Raw genomic sequence first — 18,559 nt, 5'->3', positions numbered from 1 at the left:
GGCCCCAATGGTATGTGCTTTAAAAAAGTTAAATGGTGCTGGATTATTTTCCAAAAAGGTTTTAACAATTCATAGTCTTTTTTTGTGTGTGTAGCAGGGTCTTACTCTGTTGCCCAGGCTGGAGTGCAGTTGTGCGATCTCAGCTCACTGCAACCTCCGCCTCCCAGGTTCAAGAGATTCTCCTGCCTCAGCCTTCCAAGTAGCTGGGATTATGGGCATGTGCCACCATGCCTGGCTAATTTTTGTATTGTTGGTAGAGATGGGGTTTCACCATGTTGGCCAGGCTGGTCTCAAACTCCTGGCCTCAACTGATCTGTTCGCCTCGGCCTCCCAAAGTGCTGGGATTACAGGAATGAACCACTGTACCCGGCCAATACTCTGAACAACTATGTATGATAACGCCTGTTTCCCTGATGCTTACCAGTAGTGGATGTTACCAGTGTTTCTCATTTTTGCTGATGAAAATAGTAAATGGAAAAATGGTATCTCACTGTGTTTATTTCCATTTCCTTTATCATTTGTAAATATAAATATATTTTAATATTTATGTTCATTTGCACGTCTCCTTCTGTGACTTACTTTCCTTTGTCTAATCTTCTTTTGGATCATTTGCATTTTTCTTATCAATTTATAGGTTGAGAGTGTGAGGAGTGACTGCTAAGGGGTACGAACACTCTTTTGGGGCGATAAAAATGTTCTGAAATTAGATTGTGGTGATAGTTTAATAACTCTGTAAATGTACTGAAAACCTTTGAATTTTACACTTTAAATTAGTGAATTTTATGGTATACAAATTATTATCTCAGAAAACTGTTACAAATGATAAAAATTTTTGAAAAGATTTTTTTGAGATGGTGATTTTTCATGGCTGCATACAATTCCCTTTTATGGAGTTATTGTATTTTATTTAAGCACCCTCAATTGTTTTAAATTATTTCCAATGTTTTACTCTTATAAAAATTGTGATGGGGGCCAGGTGTGGTGGCTCATGCCTGTAATCCCAACACTTTGGGAGGCTGAGGTGGGAGGATTACTTAAGGCTTGGAGTTTGAGACCAGTGTGGGTAACATAGCAAGACCCTGTTGCTACCCAAATTTTTTTTTTAACTGGCTAGGCATGGTGACGTGTGCCTGTAGTTCCAGCTACTCAGGAGGCTGAGGCAGGAGGATCTGAGCCCAGGAGTTTGAGATCACAGTGATCACTCTACTGCACCACAGCCTGGGCGACAGAGTGGGACTTTGTCTCTTAAAAAAAAAAAAAAAAGGAAAAAACAGTGATGAATTTCTTTGTACATGAATCTCTGCTTTTTCTGAGGATATATTCTTAGAATAGGAATTACTGGGGGGGGGGGAAGGTGGTTTTTAAGGGGGAGATATGATTTCTTTCTTTCTTTCTCTTTTTTTTTCTGGTGTTGTTCTCAAAAGGGAGGTAAGGTTTCTAATAAAAAATTTAAAAGTAGTTGATGGTGATTCCATGTCAATCTGAGTATTTTGGAGTTTTCTCATTAAGTTCAGAATGCCATATTCAGCATCTCAAAATTGTTGGCCTGGTCCCTCCTACTATGGTGACACCAAGTAGCACTATAGTTGTTGACAGCATTTTTAGTTCTCATCACACAAATATATACAATTTATTTCTCTCTTTATCATCAGTTGTTTAACTTACAACTGTCTAGCAACTTACTGATTGCTAGAAAAACAAGATGAGAAGCTACATTGCTTTCCCTGGCTCAAATCCATGGGGATTAGGGGCTAATTTTAGCACAGTTTTAGGCAAAAGCAGGAAGCAGTTCCTATGTGGTTTCTTGGCTACAGTTTCATACCACCTTCACATCTTGCTAACATACGCTGGAGAAAATACAATAATAATAAGAGTAATAATAATGATAGGTACTATTGACTGATAATCAGAAGATCCTTCTTTAGACAGAAAGGAACCTATCTTCTCCGTTAGTTGTCCTAAGTACTAAGAAAGAAATTCATCCAGAAGGAATGTAAAGGAAAAGAGTTTATATCTCCTACCTGTTCTCTAGACCCACCCTCAAGCCAAGCCCTTTTCCATCATCAAATCTTCAGATTTAGTCAGGCAAATTGATTAATGATGGTTGATTCACTGATTTCCAGGACATTAGCAATGCTTGAGAGAAGAGGCTCGGTGTTGTCATAGGGAGTTGATTGGGTTTGTAATAAGAATCCTGGGTTTGGCCGGTCTTGGTGGCTCATGCCTGTAATCCTGGCATTTTGGGAGGCCGGGGCAGGCAGATCGCTTGGGGTCAGGAGTTTGAGATGAGCCTGGCCAACATGGTGAAACCCCATCTCTACTAAAAATACAAAAATTAGCCGAGTGTGGTGGTGCGCGACTATAATCCCAGCTACTCTGGAGGCTGAGGCAGGAGAATCGCTTGAACCCAGGAGGCAGAGGTTGCAGTGAGCAGAGATTGTACCACTGCAGTCCATCCTGGGCGACAAAAAAAAAAAAAAAAAAAAAAAAAAAAAAAAAAAAAAATTCCTGGGTTTTAGTTCTGACTCTGCCATTAACCTGTTATACGTCTCTGGGCAAATCATATGTCCTATCTGGATCTAAGTTTCCTATCTGTAGTTGATTCCTAAGGGCCCTTCCAAGTCTCACATGCTATAGTTTTAAGGAAACAATATAATTAGGTGTCTTCCATTGAAAAGTAAGGCAGGGAACACACTTGAGAGTTGAAGTCAGAGGAAAGAAACTGAGTTATGTCAGAAACCTATTATAATCTAGGTTATTCTAAGTTAGATCCTTAAGATTATCATGAAAAAATATGCATTTGAGGTTGCACAACTCTTTATATTTACTAAAAATCATAGAACTGTACATGTACAATGGTGGATTTTGTGGTATGTAAATTACACCTCAATAAAGCCATTAAAATATAAATCTGATTGTCATTTTATCACCAAATAATCATCGGCAGGGTGTATGAAATTGTGGATTGAGAATCTGCTGATTTATACACATGCATGAAGATGAGTGAGAGCAAAGGGATATGTTAATAATCTTGGGGGTTTTGTTGGCTCAGAGAAGCTACTGGGCTCCAAGGAGATTGATGAAGCTAAAATGTCATTGTCACATGGGAGGTAACTATTGATTTCACTGACAAGCCCTGTAATTATAGAACACAATGCCTAGTTACATTAATTAGAAGCGAGTAAGAGAGTGGAGCTGGAGCCATGCTGGCAAGGAGAGAGGGAAAGTGGAGATCAATCTTCTCTAAGATGTGGCTGGAGCATGCAGCGAGTGAAGAGAGGGAAAGCTGAAAAGTAGGGTGGAGATTGGAACCAGTTTGAAGATGTCTATGAGAAAGGCATAATACTTACTACTTTGGATTGCATATATATTCAATAAAATTATATATTAAACAATATTTTAAAATTGTAAAGCACTATACAACTAAAATTATTTTTAATAGGCAATACAGGCCTTTGGCAAAAATGCAAATGGTACGAAAAAAATGATGTAAAGAGACAGTGAAAAGTATATTTCTTCCCCACCTTTGTCACCCATTTACTTTCTACAGAAGTATCCACTATTTCATTTTTTGTGTGTATTCCTCTGGAGAAATTCTATTATTCTATCCATATACAAATTCATGTATATATATATATGTGTATATATGAATGTATTTTACAAATGACAGGATACTGTTCACACTGTTTTTTATTTGTATTTGTATTTACTTAACAATGTAGCTAGGAGAGCACTCCTTATCAACACATATCGATCTGTCTCATTCTTTTTTTTTTTTTGAGACAGAGTCTCTCTCTGTCGCCCAGGCTGGAGTGCAGTGGTGTGATCTCGGCTCACTGCAACCTCCGCCTCCCAGGTTCAAGCAATTCTGCTGCCTCAGCCTCCCAAGTAGCTGGGATTACAGGTGTGCACCACTACACCCGGCAAATTTTTTATATTTTTGGTAGAGATGAGGTTTCACCATGTTGGCCAGGCTGGTCTCAAACTCCTGACCTCAAGTGATCTGCCCGCCTCAGCTTCCTAAAGTGCTGGGATTACAGGAGTGAGCCACTGCGCCCGGCCTGATCTGCCTCATTCTTTTCAAACACCTATAGAGTATTTCCTTGTACTGCTATTTATTTAACCAGTCTTCTTTGGAGGACATTTAATTTATTTCAGTGGCATCTGTTTTATCTTCTTAAATTAATCTTAACCACTTAACAGCAAAACCAGTTCTCAACATAGTGATGAAGGTGTTGGATTTTTTTGCTTAATATATCAGTTTATTGCTATGTTAATTTTTTCAGTAAGAGTAATAATCTTAATATCCCCAAGACTGTAAAAAAATTTTTTGATGATGCAATAAAGAGCTGCAGGGAAATTCAAGCACAATTCACTTCTAAAGAGCTGATTTGGCCTGGCTAAATATAGTCTACCAGGCAGCTTGGGCAGGGGTTTCGATATATTCAGGCTCCAACTTGGAAGGGGAACTTAAGCTTTCAAGAATACTTCTTTGAAAGAGAAGAACCCAGAGAGGCAGTAGAATAAAGTGGAAAGATTTCTGGACTGGGTTTGGTTGCTCACACCTGTAATCCCAGCACTTTGCGAGGCCGAGGCGGGCAGATCACTTGAGGTAAGAAGTTCGAGACCAGCCTGGCCAAGATGGTGAAACCCTGTCTCTACTAAAAATATAAAAATTAGCTGGGCGTGGTGGCAGGTACCACCTGTAATCCCAGCTACTTGGAGGCTGAGGCAGGAGAATCTCTTGAACCTGGGAGGTGGAGGTTGCAGTGAGCTGAGATCGTGCCACTGTACTCCAGCCTAAATGACAGAGAGATTCTGTCTCCAAAAAAAAAAAAAAAAAAAAAAAAAGATTCTTGGGGCTGGAGTCAGAAGACTTGAGTTTCAGCCCCAGTTTTGTTACTAACTGGCTATGTGACCTTGGGTAAATCACCCCCTTTTAGGGGTTCAGTTTTCCCTCATATGTTAAACAGGGGCAGAAATAGCAAACTCCTAATGCTATTATGTGGACTGGATGAATTAAGAGAGTCACATAAAGTACCTTATAAACGTTAAGTATAAATATTACCCTAAGGGACAGAGAGACATAAAGCCAGACTAGCTTGAGCTCCAGGTAGAATAAATACACGTATGACCACATACTGTAACCTGAAAGCTAAAAAATGGGCTAAGAAAGAAATGACCCCTTCTCAGTTAGATTTTTATGCATCTGGAACTTAACAAAGAGCAAAGGAACCCTTTTTGGAAAAGTTCCTGTATGTCTACAGTTTAAATGCCCATCCTTGTCACAAGCTGTTGGAAAGCATATTCCTATAAATACTTCCTTTTTTTCCTCTTTATAGTTCTCTATATTACAACTCACTGACCAAGGATATAAGTCCCTAACTGTCAGTGAGAGTGAAAGAGAAGATTTGCATTTTAAAGGTGGAAATGCTCCCTATTTAGATATGCCAGTTCAGATAAACCCAACCGTTTGTTTGTTTGTTTGTTTGTTTGTTTGTTTATTTATTTATTTATTTATTTATTTATTTGAGATGGAGTTTTGCTCTTGTCACCTAGGCTGGAGTGCAATGGCGCAATCTCAGCTCACTGCAACCTCTGCCTCCCGGCTTCAAGTAATTCTCCAGCCTCAGCCTCCTGAGGAGCTGGGATTACAGGTGCCCGCCACCACAGCCGGGTTTTTTTTTTTTTTTGTATTTTTAGTAGAGATGAGGTTTCACCACGTTGGCCAGGCTGGTCTCGAACTCCTGACCTCAGGTAATCCACCCACCTTGGCCTCCCGAAGTGCTGAGATTACAGGCGTGAGCCACTGCCCCGGGCCAATTTTTTTTTAAGAAGAATTGGACCATTTGACATTTCATTGGGAGGAAACCTAGAAACAGTGAAGGAAAAGCCAACCAGCACCCTGTGAGAGAAGAAAGAAAATGGAGAGGGAGGCCGGGCACGGTGGCTCATGCCTGTAATCCCAGCACTTTGGGAGGCTGAGGCGGGCGGATCACCTGAGGTCAGGAGTTCGAAAGCAGCTTGGCCAATATGGTGAAACCCCATCTCTACTAAAAATACGAAAATTAGCCAGACGTGCTGGTGCATGCCTGTAATCCCACCTACTTGGGAGGCTGAGGCGGCAGAATTGCTTGAACCCGTGAGGCGGAGGTTGTAGTGAGCCGAGATTGTGCCACTGCACTCTCCAGCCTGGGAGACAGAGCAAGACTCCGTCTCAAAAAAAAAAAAAAAAAAAAAAAGAAAAGAAAAAGAAAAAAAAGGAGAGGCAGACAGAGATAAACTAAGTGTAAATTAATACAAGATTTTTGGAGGGCAATTTGGCAAGGGGTTTGTGTGTAGAAGACAGCCTGCTATGAGGGATCAGAGTCAAGCAAGTTGGTGAAGGCATCCCTGTGGAGGGGCAGCCTGGTGTGGGAAGTCAGAGCCTCAGAGGGCTAACAAGGACATCCGCATGATGGAGTGGCATGGTATGGGCTGTTGGAGCCTGAGTGGAACGAGGAGGTCATACACATGGGGGAGAGGTGATGTAGGGAGCCAGAGCCTGAGCAGGCTGCAGAGGGAATCCATGAGGCAGGGAGGCTGGTTATGGAGAATCAGAGGCACCCAGGCAGGGAGAACAGAGCTGTCAGGGAGGGGTGGCAATGGACATGGGAGATTGATTACTTTTTCAGTATTTATTTCTTTGCTTTTTTTTTTCTTTTTTTTCTGAGATGGAGTCTCTGTCACCCAGGCCAGAGTGCAGTGGTATGATGATCTCGGCTCAGTGCATCTTCTGCCTCCCAGACTCAAGCGATCCTCCCACCTCACCCTCCTGAGTAGCTGGGACCACAGGCACACACCACCATGCCCGGCTAATTATTGTATTTTTGGTAGAGACAGGGTTTCACCATGTTACCCAGGCTGGTCTCAAACTCCTGAGCTCAAGTGATCCACCTGCCTCGGCCTCCCAAAGTGTTAGGATTACAGGCACGAGCCACCGCGCCCAGCCAAGTGTTAGTATCTTTTTCTGTGTGACAATTTACCCCCAAAACTCAGCAGCTTAACACAATACACATCTATTATCTCAGTTTTTATGTGGCAGGAATCTGGGCATGGCTTAGCTGGGTGTCTCTGGCTCAGAGTCTCTCACAAAGCTAAAATCTGAAGCTTCAACTGAGGGAGGCTCTGCTTCCAAGCACACTCATGTGGTTGTTGGTAGGATTTATTTCTTCAAGGGGTGTTGACTGAAGACCTCAGTTGCTCAATGGCTGTGGCCAGAAGGCTCTCTCAGCTCCTTGCCATGTGGGTCTCTCCATAAGGGCATCTAGCTTCCCTCAGCTACTGAGAGGGAGGATGGGAGGGGGAGAGAGAGAGAGAAAGGGAGGAGTGGGTAGGGCAAGGGGAGGGAGGAAGAGAGAGACTAGAAGCCAGAGTCATCTTATAACCTAATCTCGGAAGTAACATCCCATAACTTTTGCTGTATTCTGTCATTAGAAGTGATTCACTAAATCCAACTCACACTCCAGGGGAGGTGATTCCACAAGTCGTTGAATACCAGGAGGCAGGGATCACCGAGGGCTATCTTAGAAACCTCCCGGCACAGTTACATAGAGGAGTATTGATAAAAATGAGTAAATATATTAAGAATGACGTAAGCTATCTTCTCATTGTCATAAATTATTACTAATGCAGAAAGAAAGAAAATTAGAATGAACCCTGTGGTGTTGGGTTGGATATATCAGAGTAAACTCATGGTTAGATAAATGACAGATGGATAGATAGATAAAAATGTGTGTGTGTGTGTGTGTGTGTAAGTGTACATAAGTGAGGACTCTGAGAGGCTCAGGGAGCAGCAACACACCAACAACAATATATACACCTGCTGCTCAGATTTGGCTTCTAGATACCATTTCCACTAAAAGGAATCAGGGCTTCTCCAGGCTGATTTTGGGACTACAGAAGGCAAAGTACAAGATGAACCTGGAATATTTTGTGCCAGAAACTAAGGAGGTGCTCGAGAAATGATGGGGTCATGTCAAAGGGACATGGAAACCAGCTTAAAGGGGCTCCCAGTGGCCAAATCTAGGACAATTTGAGCATCAAAGTAAACAATGATAATAATGGACTATAATCCATTGAATAAAATAGGAAACCGTAAGTTTATACTGGTATAAACAAATAAATGAATAAATTGAAAGTTTGATGAGGAATGGAATATTTACACAGTTTCAACGTACTTCCCCAGAAGGTATGTACTAATTACAAAGAATAACTTCACAGTGGAGAAGCCTAGCACTTACCACCTTAGTCAAGAGATCAAAATGACCATCATGAGTAGTAATAGGACACGTTGAAATTATGCTCCACTTGACAGAATGCAATTAGAGCCTAGCGTCACTTCTGTGATAGCCCTGCCAAAAATAAGTAACCTAAATTTAATCATTGGGAAACATCAGATAAACTCAAATTGAGGGATATTTCCCAAATTAACTGGCCCGTAGTCTCCAAAAGTGCCTGAGTCTTAAAAGTCAACAGAAGACCAGGGAACTCTTCCAGACTGAAGGAGATGAAGGACACATGACAATTAAAAGCACTGCACGATTCTGAACTGGATCCTTTTGCTGTAATAGACCATTTTGAGACATCTGATGAAACTTAAATAGTAGCTGGGGATTCAATGTTAGTAATCTATTAATGTTAATTTCCTGATTTTTGATGGTTGTTTCATTCATGGTTAGACAGGAAAGTATCCTTGTCATTAAAAAAATAAAAAGGTACACACTAAATTATTCAGGGGAAATGGGACATCAGGGTGGCAAATCACTTTCAAAGGGTTCAGGAAAAAAAAACCAGAACAGCCTGTATTACACTTCCAACTTTTCTATAAGTTTAGGATTGGTTTAAAATGATAATAATAGTAGTAGTAGTAATTTAAAAATAATGACAAGAATGCCATAATCATGAAAGTCAAAGACAGTCTGAAGAACAGTTTCAAGATGAAAGAAGGCTAGATATAAATGAAAAATGCAATATATGACGCTGAATTACATCTCAGACCCCCTCCCCCCAATTTTTTTGCTACAAAGAACATTATCTGCACAATTGGAGTATTATGAGTAAGGCCTGTAGGGTAGATAATAGAACTTTATGATATTAACTTCCTGATGTTAATATTTGCACTGTGCTTATGTAAGGAGATTTTTTCGGCCGGACACGGTGGCTCACGCCTATAATCCCAACACTTTGGGAGGCCGAGGTGGGAGGATCACCTGAGGTCGGGAGTTCGAGACCAGCCTGACCAACATGGAGAAACCCCGTCTGTACTAAAAATACAAAATTAGCTGGTCATGGTGGCACATCCCTGTAATCCCAGCTACTCGGGAGATTGAGGCAAGAGAATCACTTGAACCTGGGAGGCAGAGGTTGTGGTGAGCTGAGATTGCGCCCTTGAACTCCAGCCTGGGCAACAAGAGTGAAACTCTGTCTCAAAGGAAAAAAAAAAAAAAGAGATTTTTTTCTTTTTTCATAAATGCATCTAGGACAGAAAGAGAAATATTTTGTTCTAAGAAATACATACTGAAGTATTTAAAGTTAAATGGACCTCATAGCTAAAATTTACTCCCACATGGTTCAGAAAAAAGGTAATATGCATATATAGAGAAAATATGATAAAACAAACCGACAAACTGTTAACAATTGGGGAAATACATGTGTTCCTGCAACTTCTCTGTAAGTCTGAAATTATATCACAATAAAAAGTTACAAAAATATACATATCCTTTGTCCTCACAATTATCTTTCAAAAGGTATCCAACATATATATAAAGATATTCATACATGGATGTTCACTGCAGTATTGTTTGAAATAACTGAAGATCAGGCTCAAACAAATTGTTTATTGATAGTGGATTTTTCATACTATGAAACACTATGTAAGATAATTGGGTATATACCTGGGCTAAAAATAAGGAACAAATCACCTTACGTTGATTAGAATGGCTGCTATAAAAATAAACAGAAAATAAGCATTGGCAGGGATGTGGAGAAATTAGAACTTTTGTGTACTGTTAGGGGAATGTAAAAATAGTACAACTGCCATAGAAAACAGTATGGAGGTTTCCAAAAAACAAACAAACAACAACAACAACAACAAAACACACACAAAAAAAACCCCAGAGCTATCATATGATCCAGCAATTTCACTTGTGGGTATATATCCAAAAGAATTGAAAGCTCAAATAAATGAGCTGCCTTGTTTCAAAATAATACATTTTCTACTAGTTTCTGCTATATTCATTGATTCAACCAATTTTTAAATATAAAGGTAACAGAGTTACATTCCACAGTGACATAAATATATTAAAGTAAACTAAAATTTCCACAAAAGTCTTTTCTTTTGTTTTGTTTTTTTCTGAGACGGAATCTTGCTCTGTTGCCCAGGCTGTAGTGCAGTTGCGCGATATGGGTTCACTGCAACCCCCACCTCCTGGGTTCAAGTGATTCTCCTGCCTCAGCCTCCCGAGTAGCTGGAATTACAGGCGCGTGCCACCATGCCTGACTAATTTTTGTGTTTTTTAGTAGAGACGGAGTTTCACCATGTTGTCCAGGCTGGTGTCCAACTCCTGACCTCAAGTGATCTACCCCCCTCGGCCTCCCAAAATGCTGGTATTACAGGTGTGAACCACCGCGCCTGGCCTTTTTTTTTTTTTTTTTTTTTTTTTTAATGAGATAGATTCTCACTCTGTCATCCAGAGTGAGGCAGGGGCATGATCTCAGTTCACTGCAACCTCTGCCTCCTGGGTTCAAGTGATTCTCCTGCCTCAGCCTCCTGAGTAGCTGAGACCACCCGAGTAGCTGGGACCACAAGCATGTGCCACAATGCCTGGCTAATTTTTGTATTTTTTGGTAGAGACAGGGTTTCGCCATGGTGGCCAGGCTGGTCTCGAACTCCTGACCTCAAGCGATCCACCCACTTCAGTCTCCCAAAGTGCTGGGAGTGAGCCACCACGCTGGGCAGAAATTTCCACAAATAGTTTTAACAGGCAAGAGAGTCAAATGAATTGAGTGGGCTTCATGGCTGCCTTTCAATACAACTCTGTGCTTTCAGGTTGTACCCACGGCTAATGATTTTATCCAAAAGACAACAGGCCAGGCACAGTGTCTCATTCCTGTAACCCCAGCACTTTGGGAGGCCAAGGGAGGTGAATCACTTGAGACCAGGAGTTTGAGACCAGCCTGGCCAACATGGTGAAGCCCTGTCTCTACTAAAAAAAAAAAAAAAAAAAAAAGAAATTAGCTAGGCATGGTGGCCTGTAATCCCAGCTACTCAGGAGGCTGAGACAGGAGAATTGCTTGAACTTGGGAGGCGGAGGTTGCAGTGAGCTGAGATCGCACCACTACACTCCAGCCTGGGTGACTAAGCTATACTGTGTCTCAAAAATGAACAAACAAACAAACAAACAAAAAACCAAAGTACAACATTTGGAGACTGCACTTTTTGCTGTTTCTCAGGTAAGGTAAGTTGATTTTTTTTTTCAGTGCTATCAGTCACATAGTAAATCAATGCTACATGACACTTTTCCAATGCTACATAACATAACTCTTATTTTGTCCAGACTCAGAAGGAAGCTTACAGTAGGTGAATCCCTTGCAACCTGATTCATTTCTCATGTTGATTTCCAAAGGTCTAGAATAGAATGGCAGCATTTCAAATTATTGAACACTTGAATAATCTGCTTGGATTTTTTTTTATTCACCTTAAAACTCGATAGTAAACAGGCATTACTGATTGGGGGTTATAAAGGATTTATGGCAGCAAAAGTTAAAAATTTGTTTTCTTTCTAATATTTTGATTCTGTTGTCACTTCGGTTGAAAATTAATGATAATTTTCTGCCCTGTGTATGGATATGGACCTTAATAATATAATTGGGTATCTGCTATCAAATTTATATTCTTCAAGAGAAAGCCACATCAAATAAAAGAAACTGCTTAAGCCCCTTTTATTTTTATTTTGCAATGGTAGAGGGAATTCTAAGCCATATTGCTTACTGCTCTTTAGGTTTTATTTTTCTAAATTTTAATGGTGTCTTACACTTATGATGTATTTAACTTACATTAAAATGTAGATGTTTTAAGAATTTTAGTTTTGTTAAGGCTTTTCTAATTATAATTTAAGTAATAAAGGATTATTATAAGAGTAACAACTAGGATTAGGAATTTTTTTAGGTTTATCTGTGCTATGTTTACTGATTATGTCACTTAGAGTGACATTATATTTTGAAAATATATATCAAATGATAGCATAACAGGGTAGTTCTGTTGCTAAATATTTTGTGCAAATCTTTAAAAAAAGACTAATTTTTCTGATAATCTCTTCTTGTAACTGGTATATTCAAGGGTTTTGTCTCACTCCAGGAAAGCCTTTTCATTAAAAGATGAGATTGAAGCATTATGTCACTGACATTTATTAAATGCTCACAATGTGCCAGTCTCTGGGTTAGGTGTTCCAAATACCAATGTTCAAAATAACATTGCAAAGAATTATTCTCATTGTGCAAATGAAAAAATAGTGGCCTAGAAAATTAAGTTACTTGCCCAAGCTGTGTTATAAAGCTAATAAGTGGGAATAACTAGATTTTGAACCATGATTTTTTTTCCCAGACATTGGTAGTAATAGGTTTTCAAGTCAGTTTTCTTGGTATTATTTCTATTTTTGTTTTTATTTTTAATTGTTGTTGCTTATGCCCCAAAATGAAATGAATGACATGCATTCTTCATGTATATTGTTTGAAACAAAAGTCCCGGAAATACACTAACAGGAATATCATTTATTGATAAGCTGAATTCTGTTTTACTTTTTTCCAATAGTCTATGCATTAGAAAAGAAAATATTTCACTAATTAAAGCACAAAATCATTAAGATTCAACAACAACAACAAAAAGCTTTAGATGACAAGAGAAGCAATTTTCCCATTGTTATTACTTTAATATATCCCATTTGGAGCATTGGATAACCTAAAATACAAATCAACGTAATGATTAGCAGCATAGCATCTAGAACTAAATTGCTCAGATTAGAATCTCAGCTCTCGTTATTTAATCGCTCATGTAGGGCTGTAGCTTAAACTTTCTATGCCTCGGTTTCTTCATTTAAAAAATGGGGACAAAAAATGGAATTTCGGTCACAGTTTTTTAATTAGTACTAAATACCTTTATACAGTTTGTATATGTAAAACCCTTTTCATGGTACCTAACACAATAAGGAATAGCTATTAAATTTTCAGGTCAATTTATTTAACTGAAATGATTATGTATACTGCATCAGTGTACACAGATTTGTTTTATATTGGATGGAATATAACTTAAGAGATTAAATGATACAAAATATGGTTATATTTGATTTTATTTTAAAGCATAAAAATATTCAAAATATTATAACTATATTAAGCTATATTCTGTAGTTTTAATTATATATTAAAACTATATTCTATAGAATGGGCCTTGTGATATGGAAGTCAAGAAAGTGAATGCTACCTGAGGGAGCTCCACCAGAGAAGTCTATATAAGGGACTTGGCCATCCTGGTCTCCTCTGTGCTGAAGGGTCTATACTCTGGGGTGGGGTGGGGTGTAAAGGATAGACTCAGTTCCTGCCTTCCACTTTCAAAAGATATAAAGGAATTAAATTCAGAGACGAGCCTTGAACCCAGGTCTTTAGAGCAACAGAGCCTGGAGGAACGTGGCTGGAATTGTGTTCAAATTGTTGGACCACCATGGGCAGGAGGAACAAGACTGACTTTGCATGTCCTCAAACGTGCAGAAGTTACCAGGGGACTGGTTTCGCTCACTCTCAAGCCAGGAAGTCGGAGACCCGAACGGTGGTACACGGAGCCAGTGAGTCCTGGTCGCTGGAAGTTGGCCAGCCTCCGAAAGCAGGCCCCAGAAACAGAAAAAAACAATGCGAGGATAGTCAGTCGATGGCCTTTGTGGTTCTTCCTCACTCCCTGATGTGTAAATTTGGCCAAGCACGTGGCCACTTCTCAGCAGTCCCACTTCAGGGATGAGGTGAACAACATCACCTCTCTCGTTAGTTGTATACTCGTTTTTTCAAAGGAAATAGGTCGCGTGGGGGTTGGTAGGCCAAGCGAGTTTCAGCCTCTAAATCACTGTAACTTCGTGGGGGTTGAGGGGGGAGTAGCACGATCAAAGCCTCGAAATCTTCGGGAGTAGCGGCGCCTTGGGGTAAACTTTGGCTCGGCCTTTGCAGCAGGAGAGGGGCGGGGTTACTTGAAGGGCTCCTCAGGAGAAGGCGATTGGCCCTGGGGGAATCAGGGGGCGGGAAGAGTCCATCATTGCCACTGGTCTTGCCTGCAAGTTCAGGGCGAGCCGCCAGGGCGGCAGAGCTCTGAGGGCAGCCCGCGCGCGGGCAGACGAACTCGCAGTCGCGAGCTACTAGGCAGCCGCGGTGAGCTCGCCAGAGCCTCAGGGGATCGAGGAGGTCACGGGGCGTTGGCACCGGGTCGCGCGCCAGCGTTGCCCTCTTAGCGAGGACGCTTCTGCGCGCGGTGAGCTCGACGCGAGCCATTCAACAGCTGGCCTCGCGAGCGACAGTCGCACGGGGTGACTGGGACCGCTGACGGTTGCGACTGCGGCGGTTAGAGGGAGGCGACGACGGCGGCATAGACGTTGGCGGCAGCGGCAGCGGCGGCGGCGGCAGTCCCGTTATCCCACCGGATCCTGGAGTAGAGACGAACGGTTCCTGAAGCTCCCGGTAAATGCCCTCGGCTCTGTCCTCAGAGAAGGCAGCCACGCTGGGCCTTCGGTGGGGATTGGGGAGGGGCTGCGCAAGAGACCCGAGTTTCCCGCTTGCCCCAGCAGAGTCACGTTTTCCAGAGTAACGCCTAGGCTCTTCCGGGTCCACTCTCCCCTCACTCGAGACCCCGCTGAGCCAGGGAGCGCACCGGAACCCACTCGAGGGCTCACCCAGGCCGGTGTTGGGCGAAGGTCGAGGCATTCCCCTGAGGCACGTTGGCAGTGACATCCCGCTAATGGGAACTGAAGGTGCCCTCTCCTGCTCGACCGGTACGCCAAGTGCCCATCATTAGCAGGGCTCTGCCGCTGCCGCCCCCTGATGACCCTCGTCCTTGGCTTTAGGGACTTCTCAAGAGATTCTGAATCTCGGCTTGAGGTTTCCGGCGGGGTGGATTAAGACCGTTTTAATCTGACTGTGGCTTGCTCACCCACAACGCTTTCGGGATGCAAGATCCTGAGCTTGGGTTGGTGGGCCGAGAGGCGAGGGGAAGAATCAAGCTGGGGAGGCCCATGCTGTAGGATATGCATGCCATACCCGCACTCAGGGGAAATCATAGTCGTGGTCCTTGGGACCCGTGCCGCCTTTTGGTCTCCTGCTTTTTGTGTTTTCATTTAAAGTCGACCATTACAGGAGGCAGAACTTTCTAGTGCTGCTAACTCCGAGGGGTAACAAACGTGTATTGGAACGCTGGGTTCCAGTATGGGAAACTGGTTACCCTTTGGGCCTCTTCTTGGTGTCTTTTCTAGATTGAGAATATGATCTCAAAGATCATGCCCATTGCGCCCTGTTTTCCGGCCTATCTCTGATCTAACCTTGGAACTTCATGCTGTTGAGAGTGTAAACTTGTGCAGTGCAATCGGTAGGGCTCGTTCTTCATGCTGAGAAAACCATTTTTTGGAAAAATATGTTGGGACCTCTCAAATTCTGGTTTTTTGTTTGTTTGCCTTTTGAAGCATGTGACATTCCAGCAGTTACATTTTTCTGTGCTCTGGTTTTTTGGGAGGAGGGGAGAGAGGCGGGGGGAGGGGAGAGAGGCTGGGGGAGGCCTTCAAAGAATGGAGTAACTTGAAGCATGGAGTAACTTCCATGAAGGCATTTTTCCTTCAACCCTTGTGGAGCACAGAGGAAAGTGACTAGTGGAATAGGCCTGCTGGCAAAGGTGCCCAGAGGATCCCAGCTGCCACACACATCAGGATGGATGGGGCTGACTTGAGGTGGAGTAACATTGGGCAGGAGGGGGACAGGGCCTGCAGAGTCCACCTTGGCTTTTGTAGTGGCTTTCCATTTTGTTCCAGCCAAAGAGTATACCTGCAGTGCAGCCTGTTTGTCCAAGTTCCCATCATACACTTACGTGAAGAGAGTGGCCTTTGCTGGCTTTATGTGTCATCTCTACCCACAGTAAGAAAGGCGAGGTACAGAGGTTAGAGAACATGGAGATGATGATGGTGGTGGTGGTGGTGGTGATGCGTGTGTGAGAGAGAGACTTATTCCAAACAGTGAAGCAGTTTATCTTCCCAGCATGCATTCCTACCTTTGCTAGAGAGAGAGAGACTTTTGCTGAGTTATTTCAGAGCCAGGGCGCTGGTAGTTGTCCAACTCTGATTCAGTGTACACTTGGGTCTGTGGGTTCTATGTTGTATCCAACATGCTTCTGGCACTTTAAGAAGCTATAAAACCAAGCTGTGGGCTGAGGCAGGCTAATGCCTGGGGCACAGAGCAAATGTGGACATCATGGAATCTAGTTGCCCTTTGCTCAGAAGAGACAGCGCAAGGGCTGGAGCACTTGCAGAAGAAGAGGAAGGTCAGTGAAAATTTGGTAGTCATAATAATAATGAAAATTTACTGAACACTTACTGGAAGTTAAGTACTTTCCTTGGATCATTTTAATTAATTTATTTATTTTGAGACAGAGTTTCACTCTTGTTACCCAGGCTGGAGTGCAGTGCATGATCTTGGTTTACTGCAGCCTCCATCTCCTGGGTTCAAATGATTCTCCTGCCTCAGCCTCCCGAGTAGCTGGGATTAAAGGTGCACGCCACTACACCCTGCTAATTTTTGTATTTTTGGTAGAGATGGGGTTTCACCATGTTGGCCAGGGTGGTCTCGAACTCCTGACCTCAAATGATTCACCTGCCTCAGCCTCCCAAAGTGCTGGGATTACAGGCATGAGCCACTGCACCTGGCCACATCATTTTATTTAATCCCACCTGTAAGGTAGGCACTATTATCATCTTCTGAAGCTCAAAGAGGTTAGGTAGCATGCCCAAGGATGTCACCAAGCTGGTCAGTGGCAGAGGCGGGATTTGAACCCAGATCTGCTTGACACCAGACCTTGAGCTCAAAAGCATTTTGGTTTTTACTGTCACAGAGAAGGTTGCATAAAAGAGGTGAAATGGAGCAAGGTTTTGAAGGGTGAGTAGGCTTTAGATGAGGAGAGGGGATATTTGGCTGAGGGGATCAACATCTTTAAAGGAACTCAAGGAAGACTGGCCCAACTAGAATGGGGGATGGACACACGGGTGTGGTGAAAATAGGGCTGGCAAGGTGGGTAGGATCATGTTTTGGAGACCTTTGAAGGGAAACTGTTACCTGAAGCAGTAAGAAGTGGGGGATGTTGAGAATTTTGGGGCAAGGAAGAGCATGGCAAAGGCAGTATCAGTCACCTGGTGTGACCAGCATGTGCCTCTCTCATCCTCATTCTCATTTCTCATTCTTGAGAACCTTACCCAATGGTAGCACATTTAGACATTGTTTTTGGATTTCCTGAACCCCTACAGAGTAGCAGACATGTGCAACCAAATAGATTCCTGGGTCCAGTGTGCAGAAGGAACACGCTAGGGGCCCTGGGTCAAACTCAGCCTTAGATGAGTGTGCTGCGGCCTGCACAGGATTTGAAAAAGCAATTGAATTAGTGGTCAATGTTGAAAAAGCAAAAGAACTCAGTAAGGATCAGGATTTCCAGCTTATCTTGAAATGCTGGAAGGTCTGGTCTGCATTTCACTTGTGGAGGGCAAAGCTGTGCAGAACTGACTTCTTTAGCAAGGGGCGGGTGCTCTGCTTTCCCATGGTCCTACCCAGTCCCCAGCCCCCGTGCTCAGTACCTGCCTAATCCTGTAGGCCCTGGACCACTGCTCAAGGGAAACAAGCCCCCACTTGGGAAGTTTCACACTCAGGATTAGCTTCTTGTCTTATTGTGTAATTAGGAAATTGTCAGACATGCAGTGAAACTGTTTCTGTGAAGGGTGAATAATCTTAACACACAGGAATGCTGTGGACCTCATTGTGATAGATAGTAGCTTTCTTTGGGCCTGAGGCTGAAAGCCCGCTGTGCTAGGGCCCCAAAGAGACATTCTGGTGGGCCTTGCTGTTCTTCATCCTTTGCTTGCACTCAGGTTTTCTGTTTGCTGAATAGTTGATGTGTATAGGATCTGGGTCAAAAAGATTTAAAAAAAAATCAGGGGGGGGGGAAAAAAGACCCCGAAGTGACTACCTAAAAGATAGCATGTTAAAAATATTAATCTGGAGTCCCAGAAAGTGGTCCATATGTTTTAGATGGGCAGGTATAAGCCACTCTGTGTTGGCATTTGAGGTGGGGAGTTCTTTGTTGTGCAGGTCTGTTTAGGAACTTCAGGGCAGTTAGCATCGCTGGCCCCTTGCTTACCAAATGGCAGTGGTGTCCTCCCTATGCTAGTTATTGTGACAGCTACAACTATTTTTATGCATGTCCCAACACTCTTGAAGGGAGCAATACTGACACACTTAAACA

The 18,559-nt window shown here is 42.6% G+C and overlaps 1 protein-coding gene across 1 annotated transcript in view; it reads left to right on the top strand.

The window, feature by feature from the left end:
- The first annotated feature begins 14,430 nt into the window (after positions 1 to 14,430).
- Positions 14,431 to 18,559, top strand: part of LOC101137618 (A-kinase anchor protein 17B) — a 29,853-nt gene continuing 25,724 nt past the window's right edge. Inside the window, exon 1 of the mRNA XM_055376228.2 lies at positions 14,431 to 14,751. The gene's annotated coding sequence lies outside the window, so the exon portion shown is untranslated. The remainder of the gene's footprint in view (positions 14,752 to 18,559) is intronic.

This window comes from Gorilla gorilla, chromosome X, assembly GCF_029281585.2.
Source record: "Gorilla gorilla gorilla isolate KB3781 chromosome X, NHGRI_mGorGor1-v2.1_pri, whole genome shotgun sequence".
Classification (NCBI taxonomy): domain Eukaryota; kingdom Metazoa; phylum Chordata; class Mammalia; order Primates; family Hominidae; genus Gorilla; species Gorilla gorilla.
The sequence above is the reverse complement of the archived record's forward strand: the minus strand, read 5'-3'. Positions and strand labels throughout refer to the sequence as shown.